Source organism: Pristiophorus japonicus, chromosome 1 (assembly GCF_044704955.1).
Source record: "Pristiophorus japonicus isolate sPriJap1 chromosome 1, sPriJap1.hap1, whole genome shotgun sequence".
Taxonomy (NCBI): Eukaryota; Metazoa; Chordata; class Chondrichthyes; family Pristiophoridae; genus Pristiophorus; species Pristiophorus japonicus.
This window is the reverse complement of record NC_091977.1, coordinates 111016806-111035082: the sequence shown is the minus strand read 5'-3', so window position 1 is coordinate 111035082 and position 18277 is coordinate 111016806.

Here is an 18277-nt window from a genome sequence, read left to right as displayed (position 1 = left end):
AACCGAAGGAAAGCGTTCTGATGGCGAGGTACCGGTTCTACACCTACAAAAAGGTCTGAAGGCCAGGAAGTGGCGAGTTATGTCGCCGAGCTAAGACACCTTGCAGGACATTGCGAATTTGAAGGACATTTGGAGCACATGCTCAGAGACTTTTTCGTACTTGGCATTGGCCACGAAACCATACTTCGCAAACTTTTGACTGTAGAGACTCCAACCTTGAGGAAGACCATAGCAATAGCCCAGGCATTCAATGCCACCAGTGACAAGACGAAGCAAATCTCTCAGCACACAAGTGCTGCTACAAGTACTGTGAACAAAGTGATGTTGTTTTCGAATCGTAAAGTACAGGGCAGGTCACACATACCTGCAGCTACACGTCCGCAGAGGACTCAGAGTCCACCATCAAGGGTGATGAATGCAAGGCCATTAACACCTTGTTGGTGCTGCAGGGGTGATCATCGTTTCCATTCATGCCGATTCAAAGAGTATATTTGCAAGGGTTGTGGAACAATGGGACACCTCCAACGAGTGTGCAGGCGAGCTGCAAAGCCTGTTAAACCTGCAAACCACCATGTTGCAGAGGAGGACAGATCCATGGAGGATTACGATAAACCAGAGCCTCAGATCGAGGAGGCAGAGGTACATGGGGTGCATACATTCACCACGAATTGTCCCCGATAATGCTGAATGTTGAACGAAATGGACTCCCAGTGTCAATGGGGCTGGACACAGGTGCAAGCCAGTCCATCATGGGCAAAAAGACTTTCGAAAGGTTGTGGTGCAACAAGGCCTCAAGGCCAGTCTTAACTCCAGTTTGCACGAAACCAAGAACTCACACGAAAGAACTGATTCCTGTAATCGACATTGCTATCGTAAAGGTCTCCTATGATGGAACGGTGCACAAGCTACCACTCTGGGTGGTACCGGGCGCTGGTCCCATGCTGTTCGGCAGGAGCTGGCTGGGAAACATATGCTGGAACTGAGATGACGTCCGAGCGCTATCGCCCGCTGACGTCACTTCGTGTGCCCAGGTCTTAAACAAATTTCCTTCACTGTTCGAACCAGGCATCAGGAAATTCCAAGGAGCAAAAGTGCAGATCCACCTAATTCCGGGGGCGCGACCCATCCATCACAAGGCGAGAGCAGTACTGTACTTGATCAGAGAAAGGGTAGAGATTGAGCTAGACCGGCTGCAAAGAGAGGACATCATTTCCCCGATCAAGTTCAACGAGTGGGCTAGTCCTATTGTCCCAGTCCTCAAGGGAGACGGCAGCGTCAGAATCTACGGCGATTACAAAGTAACAATCAATCGTTTCTCCCTGCAAGACCAATACCCACTACCAAAGGCCGATGACCTCTTTGCAATGCTGGCAGGAGGAAAGACATTCACGAAGCTGGATCTGACTTCAGCCTACATGACGCAGGAACTGGAGGAATCATCGAAGGCCCTCACCTGCATCAACACGCACAAAGGCCTTTTTATTTATAACAGATGCCCGTTTGGAATCCGATCAGTGGCGGCGATATTCCAGAGAAACATGGAAAGCTTACTGAAGTCGGTCCCGCACACTGTAGTCTTCCAGGACGACATCTTGGTTACAGGTCGGAACATAGTCGAGCATCTGCAGAACCTGGAGGAGGTTCTTGGTCGACTTAACCGCGTGGGGCTCAGGTTAAAACGCTTGAAGTGCGTTTTCCTGGCACCTGAAGTGGAGTTCCTGGGAAGGAGGATTGCGGTGGATGGCATCAGGTCCACCAACGCGAAGTCGGAGGCAATCAAGAATGCACCGAGGCCACAGAACGTGACGGAGCTGCAATCGTTTCTGATCAACTCCTGATCTACTTTGGTAACTTCTTACCGGGTCTCAGCACACTGTTAGAACTACTGCATGTCTTACTACGAAAAGGGGATGTATGGGTTTGGGGCAAAAGCCAAGAAAATGCCTTTGTAAAAGTGATAAAATTATTATGCTCAAACAAATTGCTTGTGTTGTATGATCCATGTAAGTGTTTGTTACTAGCATGTGATGCGTCGTCATATGGCGTCGGGTGTGTATTGCAACAAGCTAATGATTTCAGAAAACTGCAATCGGTTGCTTATGCATCCAGGAGTCTGTCTAAGGCTGAGAGAGCCTACAGCATGATTGAGAAAGCAGCGTTAGCATGTGTCTATGGGGCAAAGAAAATGCATCAATACCTGTTTGGGTTAAATTCGAATTGGAAATTGATCATAAGCTACTTATATCCCTGTTCTCCGAGAGTAAAGGGATAAATACCAACGACATCAGCTCGCATCCAGAGATAGGCGCTCACGTTGTCCGCATACAACTACGCCATCCACCACAGGCCAGGCACAGAAAACGGCGCCGATGCTCTCAGGAGGCTGCCATTGCCCACCATGGGTGTGGAAATGGCGCAGTCCGCAGATCTAGCCATGGTTATGGAAGCATTTGAGAGTGAGCAATCACCCGTCACTGCCCGGCAGATCAAAACCTGGACAAGCCAGGACCCCTTATTATCTCTAGTCAAAAGCTGTGTGCTTCACGGGAGCAGGTCCAGTGCCCCAGTGGAAATGCAGGAAGAGATAAAGCCGTTCCAGCAGCGCAAAGATGAAATGCCTTTACAGGCAGACTGCCTTCTGTGGGACAATCGAGTAGTGGTCCCCAAGAAAACCAGCGGCACCTTCATCAATGACCTCCACAGTACCCACCCATGCATCGTAATGATGAAAGCGATAGCCAGATCCCACGTGTGGTGGCCCAGTATCAATGCGGACTTAGAGTCCTGCATTCACAGATCAAATACATGCTCGCAGTTAAACAATGTACCCAGGGAGGCGCCGCTAAGTTTATGGTCTTGGCCCTCCAAACCGTGGTCGAGGGTACACGTCGACTATGCAGGCTCGTTCTTGGGTAAAATGTTCCTTGTGGTTGTAGACGCGTACTCCAAGTGGATTGAATATGAGATAATGTTGGCTAGCACGTCCACTGCTACTACTGAAAGCCTGCGGGCCATGTTTGCCACACACAGCCTACCCAATGTCCTGGTGAGCAACAACGGGCCATGTTTTACCAGTGCTGATTTCAAAGAATTCATGACCCGTAACTGGATCAAATATGTCACATCTGCCCCGTTTAAATCGGCATCCAATGGTCAAGCAGAGAGAGCAGTGCAAACCATCAAGCAAGGCTCACTACAGACTCGCCTATCTCGAGTCCTGCTTAGCTACCGCACGAGACCCCACTCACTCACTGGGATCCCACCTGCTGAACTGCTCATGAAAAGAGCACTTGAGATAAGGCTCTCGTTAGTTCACCCTGATCTAAATGAACAGGTAGGGAGCAGGCGGCTTTAACAAAGTATATACCATGATAGCGCAAATGTGTCATGCGAGATTGGAATCAATGATCTTGTATTTGTATTAAATTATGGACAAGGTCCCAAGTGGCTTCCCGGCACTGTCGTGGCCGAAGAGGGGGCAGGGGTCAAACCTTCAAATGGACTCATTCACCGGAAACACTTGGACCAAATCAAACTGAGATTCACAGACTATCCTGAACAACTCACCTTGGACCCTACCTTTTTTGATCCCCCAACACACACACCAGTGGCAACCGGTACCACGGTTGACCACGAAGCAGAACCCATCATCCACAGCAGCCCAGCAGGACCCAGCATACCAGGTAGCCCAGCGAGGCCAGCTGCACAGCAGCCAAGCGAGGGCCCAACGCTTGACTCAACAATATCAGCTTTCACATTGAGACAATCAACCAGGGCAAGAAGGGCTCCAGATCGACTCACATTGTAAATAGTTACACTATTGACTTTGTGGAGCATGTTGTTATATGTGTATACTTGTATTTATTCTGTACAGCCACCAGAGGGCTCATCCCCTGGAGTCCCAAGGGATCCCATAATCCCTTGGGAGCACAGGGATTTAAGGAGGCTTCACAGGTTGGAGAGGCACTCTGGAGACCTGCAGTAAAAAACTAAGGTCACACTTTACTTTGAGCTCACAGTATTCAGTCTGACTCTTTCTCCATACACAACAATCTTAAAGGGGGATATTGTCATGTATGTATGCTTGGGTTTACTAGCCATCAGTTGGTGCCACTGTCGGAGGTCATTGGGCTTTGCGCACGTGTGTGTGGTCCAGGTATAAAAGGCCAGCCATCTTGTAATGTAATCACTTTGGGCCCTAATAAAGTAGAACCAGGTTTGTACTGTTTGGAGTTTACAGTATTCAGTCTATTGAGTTATTGCAGACACAACAGAATTCTTGCTGTAATACCTGTCATAATTGGTCCTTTTACAACCACAGCCATCTTCTGTTCCAGGAGAGTTTTCCTTTTAATACTCATTGACCTGTTAGGACTGCCTGATGCCTTGTTCATTTGAACATTGCATTGATGTTGAGAGGAGCTACTCTCACCTCTCCTCAAGCATTCAGGTCTTGCATCCTTGTGTGGATCAAGGTTGTGATGAGGTCTGGAGTGATTCTGGCAAAAGCTGAAGTGAGTGTCAGTGAGCAGGTTATTGGTGAGTAACTGTCAAATAATAAAGGCACTACTGATGACTCCTCCTGTCACTTTACTGAATATTGGGGGCAGGACAATAGGATAATAATTGATTGGGTTAGATTTATCCTGATTTTGGTCAATGGGACCTATCAGGGCAATCTTTCGCATTGTCAGGTAGATGCTAATGTCATAACTGTAGTGGAGTAGCTTGGCAAGGGGGTGCCTAGCTCCTGTGCACAGGACATCAGAGTTTCAGCCAGGTTTTTGTCAGGGCACTAGCCACTTCTTAATGTCATGTGGAGTGAACTGAATTGGCTGGACACTATTATCTATGAAGGTGGTGCCCTCAGAAAGGCGTCAAGTAGGATCCTCCATTCAGCACTTTTGGCTGAAGATGCTTGTAAACACTTCAGTCTTATTGTTTGCATTCATGTGCTTGGCTCCACCGTGAGTGAGGAAAGGGATGATCCTTCCATTATTTTCATGGTTGCCCATCATCATTCTTGACTGTATGTGATAGGGCTACATATCTTTGTTCTGATCCAGCGTTTAACTTGCAGGTTACTCTGCACAGTAGTTCCATTAGGTTCATACCTTATTGTAAGGCATGCCTAATGCTGCTCTGGGCACATCCTTCTATGCTCTGCATTGAAACAGAGTTGGCCTCCTTTCATTCTGCAGCAAATAAAGCATTAAGGAAGATTATTTATTCTGTGCAAACAGTGTTATGAAATGATAAAGCTGTTAATAAAGAAACAGGTTTATGATTTTGTTATATATCGTACCTAAAGACAATGTTCCACTCCAGCGATCAAAAAGCTAAGCAAACAAAATGGCTGACTCCTGAGAGCCGAGATTGTCCACGTGGTATAAAACTTGACAAGTGATTACTTTCACTGCCGGTAGTACATGACAGATCATTAACTGCCCCTGCAGGTCTTCTTGAAGTAATACACCTCTGTTACAGCTTCACTGATGAGCTTGAGCCTCATCTTGCACTCACCATCATGTTCAGGTAGCACACCCCATTACATTAGACTCACTGCATGAGGCAATACTTGCTGTGAGTTGTGAACCTCCTACGCACACCTGGGCTGCCCTCTCTCCCTGAATCACTGCACTATACCCACCAATGACCTCTACACCTCGGCTAAATCTCATCTACTATTGATGTCCTCTTCGTTAAGCTCACTAACTCAGGATCTGACCTGGAGTAAAATATTCACATTTCAAATTGACACTGCGCTGCAGAAATCTGCAGAGGTTCATTATTAATGGCCTTAATAATGTATTCACAAGTGAAAATAAATTTTCTTTTGCACCTTTTATTAGCCTCTTTTACTTCAAAATCAGAGAGAGCCTCCAGTGGAAACAAATACATGTTTTATGCTAGTGATATACATTTTTATTTCTTTTGCTGAGGTGAGGAGAGCAACCTGTACAACTCGTGTATGTGAAGCCTGACAGCTTGGGTAGGTGTGTTACTGTTTAGATGTTTCATCTTCATAGTCAGTGACTTGTTTCACTTCCATTGCCGATACAGAAAGGATACCTTCATACAGAACAGCTTCTTAACATTAATGTCTGCTATCAGCTGCATGCAGAGACTGCTAAAAGCAGTAGCAAATTCAATTTAAATGCCATTATCAGGGCATATCCCCCATTCAATTCAGGAGGGATAAAATTTGCTTTTATTGTTAAAAAAGCTTGAGGGAGTTGACCAATCAGTTGCTTAAAAATCAGTAAGTTATACATTATAACTCAGCATTACATAAAGCCCCTTAGCCGAGCCTATGGTATTAGCCTGAGAAAAGCAACAGATTAATGTGTCAGGAACACAATTAACACCCTCTATCTATTTCATCACAGATTCATACAATCAATATAAAAGGTTCTTGCCATTCATTAAACATGCTTACAGTGCACAAGTTCACATGTTAAGTCCATTTAGGCATTCTATTAATTTCTCCTCAAAGTCACAGTCACATAGCACAGTAATACTATTACCTCCAGTAAGGCCAGCTTAACAGTCTCCCTAAACTAGGTGGGACATATGCCTTTATCTCTCCTTCATCCCAGCCAGCTTAGAGAACATGGATGAATCTAGAGTGTCAGAGATCAGATTTATAGAGTTTCATTACACTGCTAGTGATCAGATACCATCCCAAAATAAATAACGTGCTACCTTCTTAAACTACCAGAATTTAAATACTGGAAAGACGAATAATTGCACTCTGCCATTAAAATTCTGCACACATCTAAACTATTTATCGATGTTTAGATTAAAACGTTCTTAATCTGCACACATCCATATGGCATGGGACAGTGACATGGAATGGCCATAGGATGCAAAGCTTTCTAATTGGCTGAGGTTGCATGGCAACTGCTGCAAAACATTTTGATTGGCTCAAATTTTAAAATTCTCCATTCACCAAAAAAAGGACTAATTAAATTTCTTAAATAGCATTCAATCACAACCTGACATTTTTTCCTTTTACTGGCCATGTTGATTCCCACCCAGCCCAATATAAAACCCTAAACATTAAATTTGTAACATAGCAAACACCAAAAAATGTTGCACCTTGTTTTAATAATCTTCCCTTCTTGCTCGTAACTTCATTTTTAAACATGTGTCTCCTGGTACATCAATGTTGCCATGTTATGTAAACAATGCTTTGGTAAATTTACTAATATGGGATTTACTTCCCCATATGCCCATTTTGTAAATTATTTTTCCTGCTTTCCCACAAAGCTAAGATTGATATGTTAGCAGGAAGTGCTTTCAACCTGGTTGATTTTAATTGCCTACCCACCTGTGTTTGTCTTGTCCTTCTACTTTGTGGAACTGAGCACCACTCTGGCCTTGTCAGTTAATACTCTATTATAACAATGGTGAGTAATAGTAGCATGACGGAACATTTTGGCACAAAAGCTAATGAGGTCAGATAATGAGTAGTTTTTAGGCTGTTTAGAAAATGATATGCTAATTATATCTGTGGGTCACAGAATTAGGCTTTCATTTGTACTTAAAAATGATGAGCAAAAATGAGATGTGCTTTCAGCAGCTGCAGCAACATATTAAGCGAACTATTTTTCTACTTGCCTACCTGATTTAGAAACTGAGAAAGATGCCTTGTAATCTCCTATTAAACCATCCTTTGCCTGTCTCCTCATTATTCAGAATATGTTCAATTATTTGTAATTAAGGTAATGAAAAGGACAGTGGCAGTAATGTGGAAGGTAATTGGAGGCAACCTACTGAGAGAAACGTAAACTGTTTTTGATTCATCAGGATACCTCGCAAATGATGAGCATTTATTAAATGGTAAAAATTTGAAAATTAAAGACGACTCCTGCACAGTTGTAATAAGATCTGGGAATGTTAGCACTATTTCAGGGAATGGCAATTTTAATTAGTTTGTCTTGTAAACTGCTATATTTTAGACCAATGTTAAGTGAGGGATGGCAACCCTCTTGAGCAAAACCAGAATTTGGAGCCAATTTACAAAAAGTAATCATCACTATAAGCTTCATCAGGCATGAACTTTCCACCAAACGTATTAAAAATATATGGTTATCATGCAAATATATTTGACAATGTTCTTCTGATCGCTGCTCTACCAATTATTGACAAAAGAATACATATTTTAAAATGTCGGCTGGCATTACTCCGGTTCGCAAAATTATAAGAATAAAAGATGGAATATTTAATCCCCACGAGAGGTGGGGGTTATTTTCATCTCACTGCTTGTGTGGTGATCTGGCATAATGGATTGCCCACCCATTGTAGAACTTATGGATTGTGGGGTGATGATCGGACAGGTTCTACAATAAGCAGGAGATCCGGTCATCGCATTACCATCCAGGCAGTGAAGGTGACGTTTACCTCAGTGAGTCATGACCCAGTGTAGTCTTCAGGTGAAGTGGGAATAGAGGTAAGGGGATAACCTGGCATGCAGACATAATTCAGTACATATTTTAAAGTAATGCTTTCTATCGTTGTTTTTACTTTCCATTATAAATTCCAATGTCCCCGTTTATAATGAAACTGCCTATGTAAACTTTCCACACTGTAATTTTAACCTTCTCACCTGTCCTCATCCCCATCCTCTCACCCACTCCCTTCCTCCTTTGCATCCTTTTCTGACACTCTCCTCCTCCCACCACTACTACTCCCTCTCTGTGCACTCCTCCTCCTTCACTCCTCCTTATCTCTTCCTCCATATCGTCCTCCCCTCCTCTTCCTTTCCACTATCCCCCTCTTTCCTATTCACCCTCCTCTCCCTTCTCTTTCCTTTATTTATCATCCCTTTCCTGTGCCGACTTCCTGTTCCCCTGTCCTCTTGCCCTCTGCTCTTCACTTTCTTTCTCTCTTCCATCCTTCCTTTCCTCCAACTTTGCTCTATTCCCTTCTTTTATCCCTTCCCCTTTTTCTCTTTTCCCTTCCTCTCATCCCTCTTCCTTCTTCTCATAAGAATGTAAGAATTCAGAGCAGAAGTAGGCCATACGGCCCCTTGAGACTGCTCCACCATTCAATAAGATCATGGCAGATCTTCAACCTCAACTTCACTTTCCCACCAGATCCCCATATTCCTTGATTCCCCTAGTCCTTTCCTTTCCTCCCATTCCCCAACAAATTCTTCCCTTCCCATCCTCTCTGTCCCATCTCCTCTCCTCCCCATTCTCCAACTCCATTCTCATTCCTCTTGTTCCCTTCCTCTCTCCCATCTTGTCTCCGCCCTCCCTTCTTCTCTTCCCACTTTTTTCCCTTCTCATTACGCTTAGCTGGAGTTGGTCCAATGTGGAATCAGGTGTTCAGTCAGGGGCAATCTTACAAATGATTCTGTCTATGGTGGTTATGGCAGATAGATGCAGCAGGCTAGCTCTGAAGCAGTTCCACCAATGTGATGGAGAGTGGGAGGTCTCAGGACGTACCATTGCAAAAGTTCATGGGTGCCTTTATCCAAACAGCAGCAGGGTTGGAGTCCCGGGCTGTGATATTGTGCAGCCAGGTTCAGGCAAGGAATTAAAGAAATCCAACAACAACAACTTGTATTTATATAGCACCTTTAACATCGTAAAAAAGGAGTATTATGAGACAAAAGATTTGACACCAAGCCACATAAAGATAAATTAGGGCAGATAAAAGCTTGGTCAAAGGGGTAGGTTTTAAGAGAGGCGGAGAGGTTAAGGCAGGGAGTTCCAGAGCTTAGGGCCTAGGCAACAGAAAGCACAGCCACCAATGGTTGAGCGATTATAATCAGGGATGCTCAAGAGGGTAGAATTAGAGGAGCGCAGATATCTTGGGGGTGGGGGGGGGGGGGTGGTTGTGGGGCTGGAGGAGATTAGAGATAGAGGTGAGGCCATGGAGGGATTTGAAAACAAGGATGAGAATTTTGAAATTGAGGCGTTGCTTAACCGGGATCCAAAATAAGTCAGCGAGCACAGGGGTGATGGGTGAATAGGACTTGGTGCGAGTTAAGACACGGGCAGCCGCGTTTTGAATTACCTCAAGTTTACGTAGGGTAGACCGTGGGAGGCCAGCCAGGAGTGCATTGGAATAGTCAAGTCTAGAGCTAATAAAGGCATGGATGAGGGTTTTAGCAGCGGATAAGCTGAGGCAAGGGCGGAGACAGCCCATGTTACACAGATATGTGGTCAGAAGCTCATTTCAAGATCAATTATGACACCAAGGTTACAAACAGTGTGGTTCAGCCTCAGACAGATATTAGTGAGAGGGATGGAGTCAGTGGCTAGTGAACGTAGTTTGTGGCGGGATCCAAAAACAATGGCCGTGATTTTACTTACCAAGGCGGGCTAAGTGTGGCTGAGGTAAGTGGCAGACAGCAACCCCACTCCCGCTTCTATGGAGCTCTGTTGATCGGATTTTACTTTGATGGGGCTTGGTAAGCCCGCCCTGCGAAGTTCCCGGCCAATTAACAGGAAGCGGGTCTGATGACGTCATCTGATGAAGTGTCATCGGCCGATTTCCTTAAAGGAACCATGGCCAACTTTATTTTACCAATTGTTCCATCAGTGTTCTACAGCATTGAGCCGCTACAAGCACTGCAAAAGGGTACACGACTGCACCCAGGCTCTCCCATGACTCCCTCCAGATGCTTATGGAGGGTGTTACAGCACACGGGGCGGTTCTCGTCCCTTCCAATGGGCAGAAGAGACCTCCCCAGAACACCAACGCAGCCTGGTTGCACAGTGTACAGGAGGATACAAGCAGGGATGTCGTTAGGAGGATCTGGCGCAAACATTTCAGTGATCTCAGTCGATCTCGAAACGTTACTGCAAAGGCACACTCAACCTCATCCTGCTGTGCCACTCATCACATCCCTATCACTCTGCCTTCCCTACCCTACTCCTGCACATCCTTACTCACACCAACTTATCTTGTACCTCCACCTATCCTTCTTTCTCTATCTACTTTATCACATCCCCATCTCACTAGCCACCCCTCACACTCGCATCCTTGTCCAATCATACCAACTAATAACACACAAGGGTAGGCACTTGGGTCTTTTAGGCAGTGTTCATGTAGAGTTTCTGCTAATGTGTTGTCAAATATTGAAATCTTTATTTTGAACGCTTTGGCCCCAAAATTGCCCTTCGCACCGATAGGGGGAGGTAAGCGTCCAGGGCCAGGGCTTCCTACGCCCAGCCCGGAATTCACGGCCCAACACAGAATTGAGCCGTGCGCCCCTCAAAGGAAGCTGAGCGCTGTGTCCAGTTTTCCGCTACCTTTGAGGGGCGTTCCCGGGGCAGCAGCACGGTGCTGAGTCCAACGTTACACGGCTGCTCCACGTAGCGCTGATGCTGTACAACGCCCCTGCCTTTCAATAAAAGGGGGGGGGCCTCTGTGCACTCTGCAGGCTCTTTAGGGCCACCAGGGAGGCAAGTGACTGGGCCAGCAGCATGGCACCCATAACAGAGTGCTGGGCTGCACGATAACAGCCCGGTTGACATGAGGGCCGCCATTGTCGGGCCGGCCCAAGATTCGACCGACAAATAAAAATAGCGGGCATCCACCAGCTTCACGACCCGCAATGACATCATCGCCAGTTGCATGCCGGCCCGGGGAGCTAATCGTGGATGTGGTGCACTTCGCCAAACTTCCAGAACAATTTGTCCGGAGGTGCTAGCGCTTCCCCCCCTCCCCTGGATGAAAACGCCATCGCGCCCCATTAGCGCCTCCAGAGGTACTAATGAGGCTATAAAAAGGGGCAATTTCACCCCCTTTGCATTCTTGCAGAGATTTGTGTCCACCTTTGGAAGTGGCTCAGTGAGTTGTAGTGAATGGTCAGACATAAGGGTACCCCCCGCACAATGGTGATGAGTGTGAAAGGAATGGCTTGGGCATTGCAAGGATGCTTTATGGAGTTGGTGTGAGGTGGTGCCAACTTAGTAACATCATGTGGCAGCCAGGTTGTACAGCCTCGAGTGAAGTAAATGTGGCCATGGTGAGGCCATCCCTGGCCTCCCGGGTAGCAATGTGGTCAGATGCTGATGCCCTTTATCCTGTGCAGCATCAGGTGACTACAAAGAAGGTTGGTGTTGTTGTTGGTGTTGCAGGTGTGCCTGGTGATGTTGGTGTTGGGGCTGATCGTGATGGGATTCTGAGGACCAAGGTGAGATTTTTTTCAAGGGCACCGATGCTGCTGGCATAGATGACAGGTGAAGTTGAGATGACAGAAGCGATCTGTCAATGGAGAGAGAGGTTGCTCCAAGGAAGTGACTGGATAGAAAGTTCACTGCAAACACTTCCAAACTGCATACAGCTCAAATGTTTCTTCCAAATCCTGAAGGCTTCTGCTTCTGACATTGAAAAGTAAACAGCTGTGTAATGGTAGCTTTTATACCACTACTGCAGCTGTCAACTAGCCAAAGCAATGGAGAGTCACTGAGAACCTGACACACTTACCTGGCGTGAAACCCGAGGGACGGCAAACTTGGTAAAATGGTAAATGCCTGGGTAAAATCCTTTTACATACCTTTAAATTACCTCTTAAGCATTTTAATTGACTGGTGTCAGGTCTACAATCTGCTGGCAGCCCCGACAGTTGAGAAACTGACACGGCGACTTCTGCCCCGTTGTCAGTCGGGACCATTTTGACAGTGGGCCTGCTTCCAAACCCGCACAGTTGGGAAGTTTAATTTCAGTTAATTAAATAAATCTGGAATAAAAAGCTAGTGTCAGTAATGGTGACCATGAAACTACCGGATTGTCATAAAAGCCCATCTGGTTGACTAATGTACTTTAGGGAAGGAAACCTGCCGTCATTACCCAGTCTGGTCTATATGTGACTCCAGACCCATAGCGATGTGGTTGACCCTTAACTGCCCTCTGAGATGGCCTAGCAAGCCACTCAGCTGTCAAGAAGGCAGCTCACCATCACCATCACCTTCTCAAAGGATGGATAATAAATGCTGGAATTGCCAGCAATGCCCACATCCCATTAATGAATTAAAAAAATGGAAAGTACTGACACAAAATGTGTGACAAATACGTGACAATAGGAAGTCAAATGATGCAGACAGGAAGTGCGAACGGCTGCAGGATCTTTAATATGTGTGATACACAGCACAATGAAGACAAATTTCATGAATGTGTATAAAAGCTTAAAATTCATGCCTGCTTTAATTTTTATGCTGAGCAGACCTGATGAAATGCAGTTTCACAGTAATATTATCAAGGTTAAAATACATCTTATATAATAGATGTCAAAACCATATGTAATTGAATAATGGAATAAATGCACTTTTGTTCATTTGTATTAGAGGGATATTACCAGAATGTTATACCTATGAATCAGTGTTTTTTTTAATCCTGTATATGGATGTTCTTCATAATGTAATATTTAAAATATTCATCTGAACTGCATCATGCCAGTTAACTCAACCTAACTCATTAATAGTGTATAATCCAGAATTCAGATTGCAGCACACCTTATTATAATGTTTAACCAATGCATCTTTCAGGCAGAAAATCTTAAAAGAATATTATGATATTATGTTCTTATATCACATGACTCTGAGGACCTCAAGTGGAGAACTCCTGAAAAACACTGTGTAAATGTCCAATTTTAAAGAAATAATATAATTTCTTCTCACAGAGGGTCGTGAATCTTTGGAATTCTCTACCCCAGAGAGCTGTGGAGGCTGGGTCATTGAATATATCTAAGGTGGAGACAGACATATTTGAAAGATAAAGGAGTCAAAGGTTATGGAGAGTGGGCTGGGAAGTGGAGTTGAGGCCAAAATCAGATCAGCCATGATCTTATTGAATGGCAGAGCAGGCTCGAGGGGCCAAATGGCCTACACCTGCTCCTATTTCTTATGTTCTTATATCACATGACTCTGAGCACCCCAAGTGGAGAACTCCTGAAAATCACTGTATTAATGTACAATTTTAAAGAAATAATATTTTCCACTCAATTGTGATAAACTTTAAACTTTCATCGTACATGGATTTCGTAAGCATTGATATTTTTTCCACTCTATGACCAGCGATTTCATATTAAGAACTTCAAAATTACACTTATGGTCAAGCATGTTCTTCTGAACGGCACATACAATGCAGCTTATCTTTGAAATATAGGTAAGATTGATCTGCTAATAAATGTTGATATTTTCATCATAGCATAGCAAAACAGTATTTAAATTACCCCAGTGTCGCAGCACACAATGAGAACAGTCTCGTATCATTGCTCTGTTATCTATTTGAATAATAAAGAATAATTAATTTCCTGTTAGAATTAGAAGCAGATTCAATAATAACTTTCAAAAGGGAATTGGATAAATACTTGAATGGGAAAACATTGCAGAGCTATGGGAAAAGAGCAGGGGAGTGGGACTAATTGGATAGCTCTTTCAAAGAGCTGGCAGAAGCACGATGGGCCGAATGGCCTCCTTCTGATCATTCTATGATTCTATAAAGTTAAATTTATAAGATATGTAAGAGCATAAAATGTGGAGGACATATTCCTGGGGTCCTGCTCTAAAAAGAAGGATATTGGATGAGCATCACACTCAGAATAGGGCACTGAGGACCATCTCGAGCAGCCTGAGACAGATAGCAGGGTTAAGACAAAGGCCAATGTCAACCTCAGTGCCAATATCTGAGAAAGCATGAACACAATACAGCACTACCTGTATCAAGTGGTGGCATCGCCAACACCTGTGATGTCGGGCTTGGCTCAGTGGTAGCACTCTTGCCTCTGAGTCAGGTGATTGTGGGCTCAAACCCTACTCCAGAACTTGAGCACACAATGTAGGCTGACACAAGTTCCATCTTTTAGGGCCTGTGATTAAACTAAGGCCTTATCGTGCCCGTTAAAGTGGATGTAAAAGACCTAAAGTCACAATTCAAGAAAGAGCAGTAGAGCTCTTCTTGTGTCCTGGGCAATATTTATCCTTCAGCCGACACCACTAAAACTGATTATCTGGTCATATATCTCATTGCTGTTTGTGGAATCTTGCTGTGTGCAAATTAGCTTCTGAGTTTGCCTATATTACAACATGGCTACATTTCAAAAGTATTTCATTGGTTGTGAAGCATTTGCAATGTCCTGAAGATGTGAAAGGCGCTAAATAAATGCAAGTTCTTTCTCCCCTTGATCACTGACTTTCTGTCCTTTGGAGAGAGCGATGGAAAGTGGCTTTGGAAAGCTTTTGCAAGACACATTCTGCAGGATCATTAAGTCTGCCCTCCTGCTAAGCAGTGATCACTCAAATCCAATACAAGTAGCATGGCCAGAGAGCACTTTTATGACACTATCCTCTCTCCTGGTGACACTTCACACAGACAGTCCACCCACACCTTCCCAGTTGCCTGTCCATGTAGGTGTCAGGATACAGGACCAGAATGCCAATGTGCCTGCAGTAGTGATGTATTCTCTTGGGACAGAGCCCTAGATGAGGGTCACCTTGGTCCTGGCCCTCAGGTATCATCTCAGTGCAGCATCAGGATAGACTTAAGAACAGCCTGTGAAGGATCAGAATAGGCATAGTAGAAAATAAGAAACGCTTCTTTGTAAATATATAGGCGCACAGTAATACCTAAGCCAATATGATGACCTGTGCACTTCTGTCACGAAATTCAGAGATCTAACACTGATTTTATGCTGGAAAATCAAGCATGTGCAATAGTCCCATTTCTATTCCTGAGACCTTATTTGAATAAAATGGCCAATAAAGGAGGGTGTGCAACTGGGAAGGTGTGGGTGGGACTGTCTACATGAACTGTCACCAGGAGAGAACAGAGTGTCATAAAAGTGCACTCCAGCCATGCTACTTGTGTTGCATTTGAGTGATCACTGATCAGCAGGAGGGAGTAAGATTTTCACATTTTACAAAAGTAAAAGAAAGAACGAACTTGAGTTGAATTGCTCTCCTATGATCCAACCATTACTGACAATATCTCTGTATTTTTCTCAGAGCGCCGACCCCCAGCAGCACAAGCAGCGGGGAGATCAAGGAGCAGCAGCCAGCCACAAAGGGAGCAGCACGAGCAGCTCAGAGAGGGCAACAAAGGTGAAGAGGGCGACTACATTCAACATCACCAGAGCCCAGAGAACGGATTGGTGGGGTGTCACGAAGCAGAAAGGGCACGAGTGGGATGAGCAGCAATCCTACAAAGGACTAGAGAGCCAAGCAGCGGGTCCAACCAGCAGCAACTGACCTGCCAAGATAAGTAGTAAAAATCAACATGTGATGTCACAGTAAGGCAGGGAAGTGCTTGGTTGGTGAGTTCCTCTCTCTTTTCTTGGGCATTGCTTTGAATTAAGAGCCGGGATTAAAAACTAAACCTAATTAAATAAATACATTCTAGATGGCAGGGCAGGAGATGTGTTACTGCTGCAACATGTGAAAGCTGGTGGACACCACTGAGGTCCACATCTGCAGCAAGTGTCTGCAGTTCGAGGAACTTCAGCTCTGCATTGATGAGCTGGAGTCTGAGCTGCAGACCCTGCAACACATCAGTGAGGGGGAGAGTTACCTGAACGCTGTGTTCCAGGAGGCAGTCACACCCCTTAAGTTAATTCATTTAAATTTGGTCCGTGGTCAGGGACAGGAGTGTGTGACTATGAGCGAGGCAGGTATGGGGACTCCGCATGTAGTGATGGAGGAGCCTCAGTCCATGCAATTGTCTTAACAGGTCCGAGATTCTTGCTCCCTATGTGGACGAAAGCAGGGACTGCAGGGAAGATGAGCAAACTGACCACAGCACCATGGTACAGGAGGCCATTCAAGTGGGGGGAGTAAAAATAAATGTTGTAGTGGTAGGGGACAGTAACATTAAGAGGATAGATACTGGTCTCTGCAGCCAAGAGCATGAGTCCTGAAGACTGTGTTGCCTGCCCGTTGGCAGGGTTAAGGACAGCTCCTCGGGGCTGGAGAGGGACTTGGTGTGGGAGGGGGAAGATCCAGTTGTTGTGGTCCACGTAGGTACCAACAACATAGATAGGACAAAGAAAGAGGTTCTGCTGAGCGAGTATGAACAGCTAGGGGCCAAATTAAAAAGCTGAACCACAAAGTTAATAATCTCTGGATTACTAGCTGAGCCACGAGCAAATTTACATAGGGTAAATAAGATCAGAGAGTTAAACACGTGATTCAAAGACTGGTGTGGGAGAAATGGGTTTTGGTTCATGGGGCACTGGCACCAGTACTGGGGTAAGAGGGAGCTGTTCCGATGTGTCCTAGCGAATCAAATAACGCGGGCTGTAGAGAGGGTTTTAAACTAATTAGTGGGGGCGAGGGTTCAGGTGAGCAGAAATTTAAAAAGTCAAAGAGCAAGGAGAAGGCAATAGGGCAGGGCAGCACTGGGAGAAATGATACCTAGAGCGTGACAGGAAGGGACAGAATGTATAAACATAAAGGTGTATCAGAAAGTGGGGTCAAAGCAGGGAAAAATGGTTAAAAAAAAAAAATTTAAAAGCTCTTTATCTGAATACACGCAGTATTTGTAACAAAATAGATGAGTTGATGGCACAAATAGATATAAATGGGGTTGATCTGATAGCCATTACAGAGACCTGGTTGCAAGGTAACCAAGGCTGGGAACTAAATATTATGGGGTATTTGCCAATTCGGAAGGATAGACAGGAAGGAAAAGGAGGTGGTGTAGCTCTATTAATCAAGGATGTGATCAGTGCGTTAGTGAGAAACGATATTGGCTCAGAGGAACAAGATGTAGAATCAGTTTGGGTGGAGATAAGAAATAATAAGGGGAAAAAGTCGCTGGTGGGCATAGTCTATAGGCCCCCTAACAGTAGCTACACTGTTGGATGGAGTATAAATCAAGAAATAATGGAGGCTTGTAAAAAAGGAATGGCATTTTAATCTTCATAATGATTGGACAAAACAAGGAGCCTTGAGGGAGAGTTCATAGAGTGTATCCGGGATAGTTTCCTTGAACAGTACATTGCAGAACCAACCAAAGAGCAAGCTATCTTAGATCTGGTACTGTGTAATGAGACAGGATTAATAAATGATCTCCTAGTAAAGGATATTCTAGGAAAGAATGATCATAGCATGGTTGAATTTCAAATTCAGTTGGAGGGTGAGAGTTGGATCTCAAACCAGAGTCCTAAGCTTAAATAAAGGAGACTACAAAGGTATGAAGGCAGAATTGGCTAAAGTGGACTGGGGAAATAGACTAAAGTGTAAGACAGTTGATGAGCAGTGGCAGACATTTAAGGAGATATTTCATAACTCGCAACAAAAATATATTCCAATGAGAAGGA